The following is a 14,170-nucleotide window of genomic DNA, read 5'->3' as shown; positions in this document are numbered from 1 at the left end:
GTATTTGTTATATAGTCTGGATCCCTGTTGTTAACTAACGTTCCCGTTCAAGATCCACCCAGTACACCTACATTCACCAAGAATTGTTTAAGATGTTCAACGTGCTCGAGGAAAAAAAATAAAGAAAGTTTCAGTAAAACCAGCCAGATAATCGTAGCCATAACTTTTCGGAGTAAATATCTGTAGCAGAAAAATTATCTAAAATGTTTATATTTGCTGCGGCTAAAGAAAATGAGTTTCATGACCACAGAGGTTCATTATGAATGGACAGGAGTAAAGTCAAATTTACTTCCGCAATAAAAGAGGAAAGTAGGAGGCTCGTTTGATGGGTATTTGAAGTTTTTTTATTTATATTTTTTCTTCATTTTATTGTTTGTGGATTCTTTTTTTATCTACATACAAAACTTTTTCATTGCCCTACACGAACGCTTTCTTTTAAAAGAGGACTCGTTTTTATTCTAAAGGTATATGGCTTTTCATAGTTTCTTTTTAGCTTTCTGTAAAAGCAAACTGTTGTGCCGGCTTTTCCTGTCCGCCCTCAGATCTTAAAAACTACCGAGGCTAGAGGGCTGCAAATTGGTATGTTGATCATCCACCCTCTGATCAACAAACATACGAAATTGCAGCCCTCTAGCCTCAGTAGTTTTTTTTATTTTATTTAAGGTTAAATTTAGCCATAATCGTGCTTCTGGCAACGATCTAGGATAGGCCACCACCGAGCCGTGATTGAAGCTTCATGGGCCGCGACTCATACAGCATTAATACTGAGACTACCGAAAGATAGATCTGTTTTCGGTGGTCTTGATTATACGATGTACAGAAAACTCGACTGCGCCGAAGTTGATTTACTTGTTTATAATAACAAACACTTCCTCCAATGGGAATAGTGTCTAGCAATGGGCTGTTATAATAAGCAAGTGCCTCGCTGCCCAAATAGGAGTTTAGCCAAATAACAACAAACAACCGTCACTCTCGGCTCACAATGAACATCGAGGCCAAAACAATTACGAGTAAACAACCGAAGGTAATTGTTTGCGGGCCGCCTTTCACCAAACGAGGAGCTACAGTAGCTGTACACAGGTGGATTTCAGTTTGTCACACTCTAGTTAAGGAAGAGGGGCACTTTAGGGTTAAGAGAAAATTGCGGTCCACGGGATTTTCTTCGAGAAGGGGTAGGCCGAAAGGTAGGTTTTATAGGGTCATTGTTAACGCCGGTCAGATAAAAAAAAGAAAAAGGTTATCTTAATGTCGTAGCTTTAAAACAGCTTCCGCAGGTATAGGTTTTCTCTCTCTCTCTCTCTCTCTCTCTCTCTCTCTCTCTCTCTCTCTCTCTCATTGGCCATTCACATATGGAAGGTACCATTCTCTCTCTCTCTCTCTCTCTCTCTCTCTCTCTCTCTCTTTCCCTCTTCTCGTTGGCCATTCACATTAAGGAAGGTACCATTCTCTCTCTCTCTCTCTCTCTCTCTCTCTCTCTCTCTCTCTCTCTCTCTCTCTCTCTCTCAAGTTCTCATTGGCCATTCTCATATGGAAGTCTCTCTCTCTCTCTTGTTGGCCATTCACTTATGGAAGGTACCATTCTCTCTCTCTCTCTCTCTCTCTCTCTCTCTCTCTCTCTCTCTCTCTCTCTCTCTCTCTCTCTCTCTCCTTTGATATATAACCAACGATATTGATTTACAGTGTACACGGCTATTTAATCATGGAAACCGATACAGCGTTTTAGTAAACACAGCCAGATAATCGTAGTCGTAAATTTTCCAAGTCCACTTCTCTGACTAGTTAATGGAACATTCCTTAATTATCATCGCAGATTTAACAACATCACATCGAGCGATACACTTGAGAGAGACCTAGCTAACAGAATTTACAAGGCCCGAGTCAGAACCACCTGAGAAAATTTATATGGAAATTTCTCGATGAAGACATTACGGACCCTGATAAAGATATAACCATTCTTTGACGTTCGGACGTACTGTAGGTTGCTGAATCCCTTCAGCTGTGACCGATAAATATCCATCTAATTTTGCCCGTCTATTGGTCGATCAAAGGACTGCCGACCAATAGGAAAGAGTTTAGCCGCAGATCGACAACGCTTCCCTTGTAGAGCGTAAGTTTGATATATGGTCACCCTTTTAGAGGTTAAAGCCTTTGTCGTAGAATGTTTGCGTGTGGGGTTACGCTGCTTGTCAAAGGACCTCCTGCATTTTCATGTAGATACTGTTTGATTTTCACACATTCAACAAAAGAATATGACGGGGGCAAGAAATGGGGATGCTGACCGTCCGGAAGAGCGAGTTCTTATGCATTACTTTATATAGTCATTTTCTTATTTATCTAAGTTTAATGAAACTGCATTACTTTAGGTTAATAGAACTTCATACTTTTTATTTCAATGTAATTAGTAACGATGTGTTTACTGTTGAAATGTAACTTAATTTAATTTTCTAACTGCCATGTAAAATTGTAAGTCGTGCAATGAGGCAAACTTATTTAGCAATATTCTATTAGATACCAATTCAAATAAAGAAATATAAAGTGTATACAGGAACGTCTTATGCTGACATGGGTATTTTTAATAAAAGAAGACAATAAGTACAACGTGTAAGGCTTAAGCCACCAAGTTGATTTAAAAAGCATTTATCATTCTTTTCTGAATACCTAAACGGAGCACACACAATCAACTGACGGGTTCCCTCCCATTATTGAATTTAGGGGGTGATAAAAGAAAGGACGAACTTCCTCGCTTTTACAAAATAGCGCTGAAAATAATTTACTCTTTTCCCCTTTTTTGTGAGAACGACAACGGTCCCTATCATGAACTTGTGTGGGGAACGAGCTTAGAGCATTACTGGTTTTTGAGGGAGGGAGAGAGAGAGAGAGAATTTTCTTCATTGTGACGTAACTTGATCATTAAGATTTTTACTGCTTTTATATATATCAAAACTCTACAAATGATAGATAATAAAATCTCATCGCTTTAAGCTCCGAAACCAATGTGGAATTGTTTTTGCCCTTTCTACTATTTTTCTTTTAGATTTGACCTTGAATGATGACGACAGTGTCGAATATAGTCTCTCGGAATTGGAAATACACTATGGTAACTAAAGAGAAAAGAAAGTTGTTCAGTTCCACCAGTTTCACAAGGCTGCTGCTATCCATCCCAAGTGTGCAGCAAGGCTGAAAAATGTACACTCTTGTTCTGTAAGCCCGTAAATGGAATACGTTCAGATTTATTGCCAGTTTACTTTGAGTCTTATGTCACGTGGAGCAGCTGATTTTCATGTGTTACAGGACTCTGAAGAATGCTGATCTTATGAGAACAGAATAGATTTTCCTTAAAAGATGTCCATTCAGGAATAGCTTCCTGCATCTGTAAAATTTCTCTTGTGACTTAATTTACCTAATGCATTAACCCTCATATATTTTGACGTTTGTGGAATTTCCATAATGACCACCTCCAGTGTAGAAAACAATTTACTCACCCAGGTGTGTCCACATGGAAACCTGAGATCGTGATAGATGTCAAAGACACACTGAAGTGTTTACTGGACAAGAAAGAGCCTGTTAGATTTTGAAGTAGATCTTTTTCTTCAAGAAATCAGGAGACGTTATTGATAAATTCAATCAAATTTTGATAAGAAATTGTGTATATATCACGAAAGATTATTAGTACAGCACGTGAAATGGATCTAGCTGTAGATCTGAGTAAACCCATAAATTAACACTTTAATTTATTTCAGTTTTGTGCTTTTTTAGTTAAAGTCCAAAGGAAAAGTTTTTAGGCTTTGAAGATGGATTTGCATCTTTATATCCGGAAAATTTAGATTTTTTCTTAGGGCGTCAGGGGAACTTTTATAGGGGAGTAACACTTGTTTACAGACCAAAGAAGGGTTCGTTAGTTTGATAATATGGATGCAAGGGTGAGTTATGGGTCAAGGAATAATTTTATTCATTTTAGGAGGGATACATACACTGATATAGATTTGGGGTATTTTCCCTTAGATTTCTATAAACATTCGGTGGAGAGTTGCACTAGTTTGTTGTTGATTAAGATAGTCTTGTGGGGAGACAAGAAAACGTTGATTAGCATGACGATTAGTGGTGACTTGTTAACATACACACACTCACACACATACACACACACATACACACACACACACACACACACACATATATATATATATATATATATATATATATATATATATATATATATATATATATATATATATATATATATATATATATATAATAAATAAATGTATATAATATATGTATACATATATTACACACACACACACACATATATATATATGTGTGTGTGTGTATGTATATATATTAGATAGTTATTATTACTAGTGCTTTTGTTATTCTAAAAATATGAGAGGAAAGAAATCCATGTACGGGAGCCCCGACCTTCTACAACCGTGAAAAGCTGTAGATTTAAACTTAAATTGCTGTTGTTAATAGAAATTTAGTAAGAAATATGTATCAACCGAAAGTCAAATGTTTTCACACGCAAAAACAGTTGACGTGTGTTTTCGAAGCGACCATGGTTCAAGCTTGGCCTCATGGCATTTAAGGTTTACCCCAGATTTTGGATGTATCGAATTCTTGGGTTCTTAGCAAGTGATAAGGATTTTGTTTGTGGTTCTTCTGGGATGACTCAGATAGATAGCCTTCACGAAATTGCTCTTCCTATTCGTGTTAAGTCTGGCCAAAAAATTTGAATACTTTATACCCAACAATTAATGACGTATGAAATCTTTTAAATGTTCAAGTAAAGAAGAATCTCATAAGTTAATAAGATCAGAAATGACGCAGCACACCATGTTCAAAGAAAACTAGAAATTCTTTACTAAAAACTAGGAGCCTGCTTGAAGTCTGGTAAGTCTGGCCACAAAATTTGATTATACCCAACAATTAATGACATACGAAACCTTTTAAAATGTTTAAGTAAAGAAAAGACTCATGAGTAATAAGATCAGCAATGACACACAGCATATATGGTTCAAAGAAAACTAGAAATTCTTTACTGAAAATTAGGAGCCTGCTTGGACCAGGTGACGACCTTCGAGAACAGAACAATCTTAGTTTAAATGACAAAAATACTTGAAATTTATGGTATATGGATTTAGCTACAAATACCCACTTTCACTCAAACAGATTCAACGGTTAAACGCAAAACCCAAATCTCAAACTCGTATTAGCACGCTATATACAAAACCCCTAAAGCATTTGACAGTACAGTATAGTGGTAACTGTTGATATCTTTTTCTTTTTTTCCTCTAAATCAACTTGGAATACTTACTGGCAATTTTTGGAATGTTAAGATTTTTACTTAAATGTAATAGTGACAGAACGATAGTTAAGAAAACTGGATTTTGAACTGAATTTCTAGAATTTTAATAAAGTATTGATAGGAAAATCTGCTAAAGACTTTCTCGAATGTTTATAGAGTACACATAGGATAAAACGATAACAACGTCCTGGAGCTCGAATATTTATAGAATACACATAGGATAAAATGATAACAACGACCTGGAGCTTTAATACAGTTTTACCTAATTGTAATATTGATAGGACCTTATGCTGAAAGAGGTCTGGATTATTATCAAGTATTTATAGTACTGCATGTTGAAAAATTTTGAATTTTCAATCAAGTGTTGCTACAACTGGATGCCAAAGAAGGTCTGGATTTATAAAGAAATTTCTAGATTTTTATAACATTGGTATGACGATATGATGAAAAGTTCTTGACTCTTCATAGAATGTTCATATTTTTAATAAGTAACACAGTATTGATAGGATGAAAACGTTTTGGAATTTTTGTAGAATATTGACAGGATGAAAACGTTTTGGATTTTTGATCGAATATTGATAGGACAAGGTAACAACGTTTTGTATTTTTGATAGAATATTACTAGGACAAGATGATGAAAACGCCATAGATTTTTCTATAGAGTATTGATAAGAAAGGGTAATGACAATGTATCTAATGCAATATTGATAGGACGATATGATAAAAAAAAATGTTCAGGATTTTTACTAAGGTAGTATTGAGATGCTGAAAAGATTCTGGTTTTAGATAAAGTATTGATAGGACGATGGGGGGAAAAATTTTAGGATTTTTACTAAAGTAGTAAATGAGGTACTGAAAAGATAGGACGATGGAAGGAAAAATTTTAGGATTTTTAATAGTGTGCTGGTTGAAAAAGATGCAGAAAAAGTTCTGGATTTAAATCAAAGATTGGTAAGATGAGTTGTTAAAAAGTTCAGGATTTGAGTCAAGTATTGGTAAGATGAGTTGTTAAAACGTTCAGGATTTGAGTCAAGTATTGGTATGAGGAGTTGCTGAAAAGTTCTGGATTTGAATCAAGTATTGGTATGAGAAGTTGCTGAAAAATTCTGGATTTGAATCAAGTATTGGTAAGATGATGTGCTGAAAAGTTCTGGATTTGAATCAAGCATTTGTAAGACGAGTTGCTGAAAATTTCTGGATTTGAATCAAGTATTGGTATGAGGAATTGCTGAAAAGTTCTGAATTTGAATCAAGTATTGGTATGACGAGTTGCTGAAAAGTTCTGGATTTGAATCAAGTATTGGTGTGACGAGTTGCTTAAAAGTTCTGGATTTGAGTCAAGTATTGGTAAGAGAAGTTGCTAAAAAGTTCTGGATTTGAATCAAGTATTGGTATGACGAGTTGCTGAAAAGTTCTGGATTTGAATCAAGTATTGGTAAGACAAGTTGCTGAAAAGTTCTGGATTTGATTCGAGTATTGGTATGACGAGTTGCTGAGAAGGTCTGGATTTAAATCAAGAATTGGTAAGATGAGTTGCTGAAAAGTCCTAGATTTAAATCGAATATTGGGATGACGAGTTGCAGAAAAAATATGGATTTGAATCAAGTATTGGTAAGACGAGTTGCTGAAAAGTTATGGATCTGAATCAAGTAATGGCATGACGAGTTGCTGAAAAGTTCTGGATTTGAACAAAGTATTGGTATGACGAGTTGCTGAAAAGTTTTGGATTTGAATCAAGTATTGGTATTACTAGTTGCTAAAAAGTTCTGGATTTGATTCAAGTATTCGTAAGACAAGGTTCTGAAAAGTTTTGGATTTGAATCAAGTATAGGTAAGACGAATTGTTGAAAAGTTCTTGATTTAATTCAAGCATTGGTAAGACGAATTGCTGAAAAATTCTGGATTTGATTTGAGTATTGGTAAGATGAGTTGATGAAAAGTTTTGGATTTGAATCGAGTATTGGTATGACGAGTTGCTGAAAACTTTTGGATTTGTATCAAGTATTGGTATTACGAGTTGCTGAAAAGTTCTGGATTTGAACAAAGTATTGGTATGACGAGTTGCTGAAAAGTTTTGGATTTGAATCAAGTATTGGTATTACTAGTTGCTAAAAAGTTCTGGATTTGATTCAAGTATTCGTAAGACAAGGTTCTGAAAAGTTTTGGATTTGAATCAAGTATAGGTAAGACGAATTGTTGAAAAGTTCTTGATTTAATTCAAGCATTGGTAAGACGAATTGCTGAAAAATTCTGGATTTGATTTGAGTATTGGTAAGATGAGTTGATGAAAAGTTTTGGATTTGAATCGAGTATTGGTATGACGAGTTGCTGAAAACTTTTGGATTTGTATCAAGTATTGGTATTACGAGTTGCTAAAAAGTTCTGATTTGAATCAAGTGTTGGTAAGACGAGTTGCTGAAAAGTTCTGGATTAGAATCAAGTATTGGTAAGACGAGTTGTTTAAAAGTTCTGGATTTTGAATCAAGTAATGGTATTATGAGTTGCTAAAAAGTTCTGGATTTGAATCAAGTGTTGGTAAGAAGAGTTGCTGAAAAGTTCTGGATTAGAATCAAGCATTGGTAAGAAGAGTTGATTAAAAGTTTTGGATTTTAATCAAGTATGGTATGATAACTTGCTGAAAAGTTCTGGATTTGAATCAAATACTGGTAAGATGAGTTGCTGAAAAGTTCTAGATTTTAATCAAGTATTGGTACGACGAGTTACTAAACACTTTTATGTTTGAATCAAGAATTGGTATGACGAGTTGCTGAAAAGTTCTAGATTTGATTCAGTTGTTGATAAGACGAGTTGCTGAAAAGTTCTGGATTTAAATCAAGTATCAGAGTGACGAGTTGCTGAAAACTTTTGGATTTGATTCAAGTATTGGTAACACGAGTTGCTTAAACGTTTTGGATTTGAATCAGGTATTGGTATCAGGAGTTGCTAAAAACCTCTGGATTTGAGTCAAGTATTGGTGTGACAAGTTGCTGAAAAGTTCTGGATTTGAGTCAAGTATTGGTGTGACAAATTGCTGGAAAGTTCTGGATTTGAATCAAGTATTGGTAAAACGAGTTGCTGAAAAGTTTTGGATTTGAACCAGGTATTGGTATGATGAGTTGCTGAAAAGTTCTGGAATTGAATCAAGTACAAAAGATCTGGATATGAATCAAGTGTTGTTAAGATGAGTTGCTGAGAAGTTCTGGATTTGAATCAGGTGTTGGCAAGACTAGTTGCTGAAAAGATCTGGATTTAAATCAAGTATTGTTAAAACAAGTTTCTGAAAAGTTTTGGATTTCAATCGAGTATTGGTATGACGAGTTGATGAAAAGTTCTTGATTTGAATCAAGTATTGGTAAAACGAGTTGCTGAAAACTTTTCGATTTTAATCGAGTATTGGTATGACGAGTTGCTGAAAAGTTCTTGATTCGAATCAAGTATTGGTAAAACGAATTGCTGAAAACTCTGGACTTGTATCAAGTATTGGTATGATGAGTTGCTGAAAAGCTTTAGATTTGAATCAAGTATTGGTAAGAAAAGTTGCTTAAAAGTTCTGGATTTGAATCAGGTTTTGGTAAGATGAGTTGCTGAAAAGTTCTGGACTTGAATCAAGTGTTGATAAGACTAGTTGCTGAAAAATTCTGGATTTAAGCCAGGTGTTGGTAATACGAGTTGTTGAAAAGTTTTGAATTTGAATCGAGTATTGGTATGACGAGTTGCTGAAAAGATCCGGATGTGAATTAAATATTGGTAAGACAAGTTGCTTAAAATTTCTGTCTTTCAGTCAAGTATTGGTAAGACAAATTGCAGAAAATTTCTATATTTGAATCAAGTATTGGTAACACAAGTCGTTGAAAATTTCTAGATTTGAATCAAGTATTGGTAAGACGAATTACTGAAAAGTTCTGGATTTGAATCGAGTAATGATATGACAAGTTGCTGAAAAGTTCTGGATTTGAATCAAGTATTGGTAAGACGGGTTGCTGAAAAGATCTGGATTTAAATCAAGCATTAGTAAGATGAGTTGCAGAAAAGTTCCAGATTTGAATGAAGTGTTGGTAAGACAAGTTGCTAAAACGTTGTAGATTTGAATCAAGTATTTGTAAGATGAATTGCTGAAAACTTCTGGATTTAAATCAGGGGTTGGTAATACAAAGTTGCTGAAAAGTTCTGGATTTGAATCAACTGTTGGTAAGATGAGTTGCTAAAAAGTTCTGGATTTAAATCAAGGGTTGGTAATGTGAGTTGCTAAGAAGCTTTGGATTTGAATCAAGTATTGGTAAGACTAGTTGCTGAAAATTTCTAGATTTCAATTAAGTATTGGTATGACAAGTTGCAGAAAAGTTCTAGATTTGAATCAAGTATTAGTAAGATGATTTGCTAAAAGATTCTGGATTTGAATCAAGTGTTGTTAAGACGAGTTGGTGAAAAGTTCTGGATTTAAATCAATTATTGGTAAGACGAGTTGCTGAAAATTCTGGATTTAAATCAAGTGTTGGTAAGATGAGTTGCTAAAAAGTTCTGGGTTTGAATCAAGTCTTGGTAAGAAGAGTTGCTGAAAAGTTTAGATTTGATCAAGTATTGGTAAGACTAGTTGCTGAAAAATTCTGGTTTGAATCAAGTATTGGTAAGACAAGTTGCTGAAAAGTTTTGAATTTGAATCGACTATTGGTAGGACGAGTTTCTGAAAAATTCTGCCTTTGACTTGGGTATTGCTAATGACGAGTTGCTAAAAATTTCTATATATGAATCAAGTATTGGTAAGACGAATTGCTGGAAAGTTGTGGATTTGAATCCGATATTGGTATGACGAGTAGCTGAAAAGTTGTGGATTTGAATGTAGTATTGGTAAGACGAGTTGCTGAAAAGTTCTGCATTTGAATCAAGTGTTGTTAAGATGAGTTGCTTAAAAGTTCTGGATCTGAATGAAATGTTGGTAAGACGAGTTGCTGGATAGTTGTAGATTTGAATCAAGTATTGGTAAGATGAATTGCTGAAGAGTTTTGGGTTTAAATCAAGGATTGAAAATGGTCTAGGTTTGAATCAAGTATTAGTAAGATGAGTTGTTGAAAAATTCTGGATTTGATTCAGGTGTTGGTAAGATGAGTTGCTGAAAAGTTCTAGATTTAAATCAAGTATTGGTAAGATGAGTTGCTGAAAATTTCTGGATTTGAATAAAGTATTGGTAAGACGAGTTGCTGAGATTTTCTGGATTTCAATCAAGTATTCGTAAGACAAGTTGCAGAAAAGTTCTGGATTTGAATCAAATATTGGTGAGACGAATTGCTGAAAAGTTCTGGATTTGAATCAAGTATTGGTAAAACGAGTTGCTGAAAAGTTCTGGATTTGAATCAGCTATTGGTAAGATGATTCGTTGAAACGTTTTGGATTTAAATCAATTGTCGGTAAGATGAGTTGCTGAGAACTTCTTGATTTGAATCAAGTGTTCGTAAGATGAGTTGCTGAACATTTCTGGATTTGAATCAAGTGTTGGTAAGACGAATTGCTGAAAAGTTCTGGATTTGAATCGAGTATTGGTAAGACCGAGTTGCTGAAAAATTCTGGGTTTGAATTGAGAATTGGTATGACAAGTTGCTGAAAAGTTATGGATTTGAATGAAGTATTGGTTAGATGAATTGCTGTAAAGTTCTGGATTTAAATCAAGGGTTGGTAAGACGAGTTGTTGAAAAGTTCTAGATTTAAATCAACTATTGGTAAGACGAATTGTTGGAAATTTCTTGATTTCAATCAAGTATTGGTAAGACGAGTTGCAGAAAAGTTATGGTTTTGAATCAAGTATTGCTAAGACAAGTTGCTGTAAAGTTCTAGATTTGAATCAAGTATTGGTAAGACGATTTGCTGAAAAGTTCTGGGTTTGAATCAGGTATTGGTAAGACGAGTTGCTGAAAAATTCTGTGTTTGAATTGTGTATTGGTATGACAAGTTGCTGAAAAATTCTGGGTTTGAATTGAGAATTGGTATGACAAGTTGCTGAAAAGCTATGTATTTGAATGAAGTATTGGTAAGATGAATTGCTGTAAAGTTCTGGATTTAAATCAAGGGTTGGTAGGACGAGTTGTTGAAAAGTTCTAGATTTAAATCAAGTATTGGTAAGACGAATTGCTGGAAATTTCTTGATTTCAATCAAGTATTGGTAAGACGAGTTGCAGAAAAGTTATGGATTTGAATCAAGTATTGCTAAGACGAGTTGCTGAAAAGTTCTAGATTTGAATCAAGTATTGGTAAGACTATTTGCTGAAAAGTTCTGGGTTTGAATCAGGTATTAGTAAGACGAGTTGCTGAAAAATTCTGTGTTTGAATTGTGTATTGGTATGACAAGTTGCTGAAAAATTCGGGATTTGAATGGAGTACTGGTAAGATGAGTTGCTGAAAACTTCTGCATTTGAATCAAGTATTGATTAGACGATTTGCTGAAAATTTCTGGATTTGAATCAAGTATTGGTAAGACGAGTTGCTTAACAGTTTTGAATCTGGATCTAGTATTAGTATGACAAGTTGCTGAAAAGTTCTGTATTTGAATTAAGTGTAGGTAAGAAGAGTTGCTGAAAAATGCTGGATTTGAATCGCGTTTTGGTAAGACGAGTAACTGAAAATTTCTGGATTTGATTCAAGAATGGCTAAGACGAGTTGCTGAGAATTTATGAATTTGAATCAAGTTTTGGTAAGACGAGTTGCTGAAAAGTGTCCGATTTGAATCGAGTATTGGAGTGACGAGTTGCAGAAAAGTTCTGGATTTAAATCAAGTATTGGTGAGACGAGTTGCTTCATGAAGATTTCTGGATTTGAATCAAGTATTGGTAAGACGAGTTGCTGAAAATTTCTGGATTTGAATCAAGTATTGGTATGGCGAGTTGCTGAAAAGTTCTGGATGTAAATCAAGTATTGGTAATATGAGTTGCTGAAAAGTTTTGGATTTGAATCGAGCATTGGTATGACGAGTTGCCGAAAAGTTCTGGATTTGAATCAAGTATTGGTAAGACGAGTTGCTGAAACGTTCTGGATTTGAATCAAGCATTGGTAAGACTATTTGCTGAAAAATTCAGGATTTAAATAAAGTATTGGAGTGACGAGTTGCTTAAAAGTTCTGGATTTGATTCTTGTATTAGTAAGTCGAGTTGCTGAAAAGTTCTGGATTTGAATCATGTATCAGTAAGTCGAGTTGCTGAAAAGCTTTGGATTATAATTGAGTATTGCAGTCACGAGTTGTTGAAAAGTTCTAGATTTAAATCAAGTATTCGTAAGAACAGTTGCTGAAAATTTCTGGATTTGAATCGAGTATTGGTATGACGAGTTGCTGAAAAGTTCTGGATTTTAATTATGTATTGGTAAGACAAGTATCTGAAATGATTTGGATTTGCATCAGATATTGGAGTGACGAGTTGCTGAAAAATTCTAGATTTAAATCTAGTATTGGCAAGACGAGTTGCTGCAAAGCTTTGGATCTAAATTAAGTATTGGTATGATGGGGTTCTGAAAAGTTCCATATTTGAATTAAGTATAGGTATGACGAGTTGCTGAAAAGTTCCATATTTTAATCAAGCATTGGTATGACGAGTTACTGAAAAGTATTGGATTTGAATCAAGAATTGGTGTGACAAGTTGTAGAAAAGTTCCGGATTTGAATCATATATTGTTATGACGAGTTGCTGAAAAGTTCTGGATTTGAATCAGTTATTGGTGTGATGAGTTGCTGAAAACTACTTGATTTGAATCAAGTACAGGTATGACGAGTTACAAAAAAGTTCCGAATTTTAATCAAGTATTGGTATGATGAGTCACTGAAAATTTCTTGATTTGAATCAAGAATTGTTGTGACAAGTTGCAGGAAAGTTCCGGATTTGAATCAAGCATTATTATGACGAGTTACTAAAAAGTTGCGGATTTCAATCAAGTATTGGTATAATGAGTTGCTGAAAAGTTCTGTATTTTAATTAAGTATTAGTATGGCGAGCTGCTAAAAAGTTCTGGATTTTAATCAAGTATTGGTATGACGAATTGCTGAAAAGTTCTGGATTTTAATCAAGTATTCGTATGACGAGTTGCTGAAAAGTTCTGGATTTGAATCAAGAATTGGTGTGACAAAGTTGCAGAAAAGTTCCGGATTTGAATCAAGTATTAGTATGACCATTTACTAAAAAGCTGCGGATTTCAATCAAGTATCGGTATAATGAGTAGGTGAAAAGTTCTGGAATTTAATAAAGTATTAGTATGGTGAGTTGCTAAAAAGTTCTGGATTTGAATCAAGTATTGGTATGACGAATTGCTGAAAAGTTCTGGATTTGAATCAAGTATTGGTGTGACGCATTGCTGAACAGTTCTGGATTGGAACCAAGTATTGGTGTGACAGGTTGCAGAAAAGTTGCGGATCTGAATCGGGTACTGGTTAGAAGAGTTACTGAAAAGTTCTGGATTTAAATCAAGTATTAGTATGACGAGTTACTGAAAAGTTCCGAATTTTAATCAAGAATTGTTGTCACATGTTGCAGAAAAGTTCCAGATTTGAATCAAGTATTGGTATGACAGTTGCTGAAAAGTTCTGGATTTTAATCAAGTATTGGTATGACGAATTGCTGAAAAGTTCAGGATTTGAATCAAATATTAGTAAGACGAGTTTCATAAAAGTTCTGGATTTAAATCAAGTATTGATATGAAGAGTTGCTGAAAAGTTCTGGATTTTAATCAAGTATTGTTATGACGAGTTGGTGAAAAGTTCGGGATTTTAATCAAGTATTGGTATGAAGAGTTGCTGAAAACTTCTGGATTTTCATCATGTACTGGTATGACGAGTTGCAGAAAGGTTCTGGATTTTAATCAAGTATTGCTATGATGTGTTGCTGAAAATTTCTGGAT

General features: G+C 34.5%; 1 long non-coding RNA gene across 3 annotated transcripts in view; it reads left to right on the top strand.

Annotated features, from left to right (window-relative positions):
* The first annotated feature begins 1,041 nt into the window (after window positions 1-1,041).
* The window catches only part of LOC136845749 (uncharacterized), a 67,844-nt gene continuing 54,715 nt past the window's right edge, over window positions 1,042-14,170 (top strand). For 2 of the 3 annotated variants that reach the window (XR_010855238.1, XR_010855237.1), the window contains exon 1: window positions 1,042-1,184. This is a non-coding gene — a long non-coding RNA (uncharacterized lncRNA). Of the gene's footprint in view, window positions 1,185-1,667; window positions 2,108-14,170 lie in introns of those variants that run through there. The other variant, XR_010855239.1, reaches the window with a different exon arrangement.

The sequence above is a fragment of the Macrobrachium rosenbergii genome, chromosome 14 (genome assembly GCF_040412425.1).
Source record: "Macrobrachium rosenbergii isolate ZJJX-2024 chromosome 14, ASM4041242v1, whole genome shotgun sequence".
In the NCBI taxonomy this organism is placed as follows: domain Eukaryota; kingdom Metazoa; phylum Arthropoda; class Malacostraca; order Decapoda; family Palaemonidae; genus Macrobrachium; species Macrobrachium rosenbergii.
The sequence above is the reverse complement of the archived record's forward strand: the minus strand, read 5'-3'. Positions and strand labels throughout refer to the sequence as shown.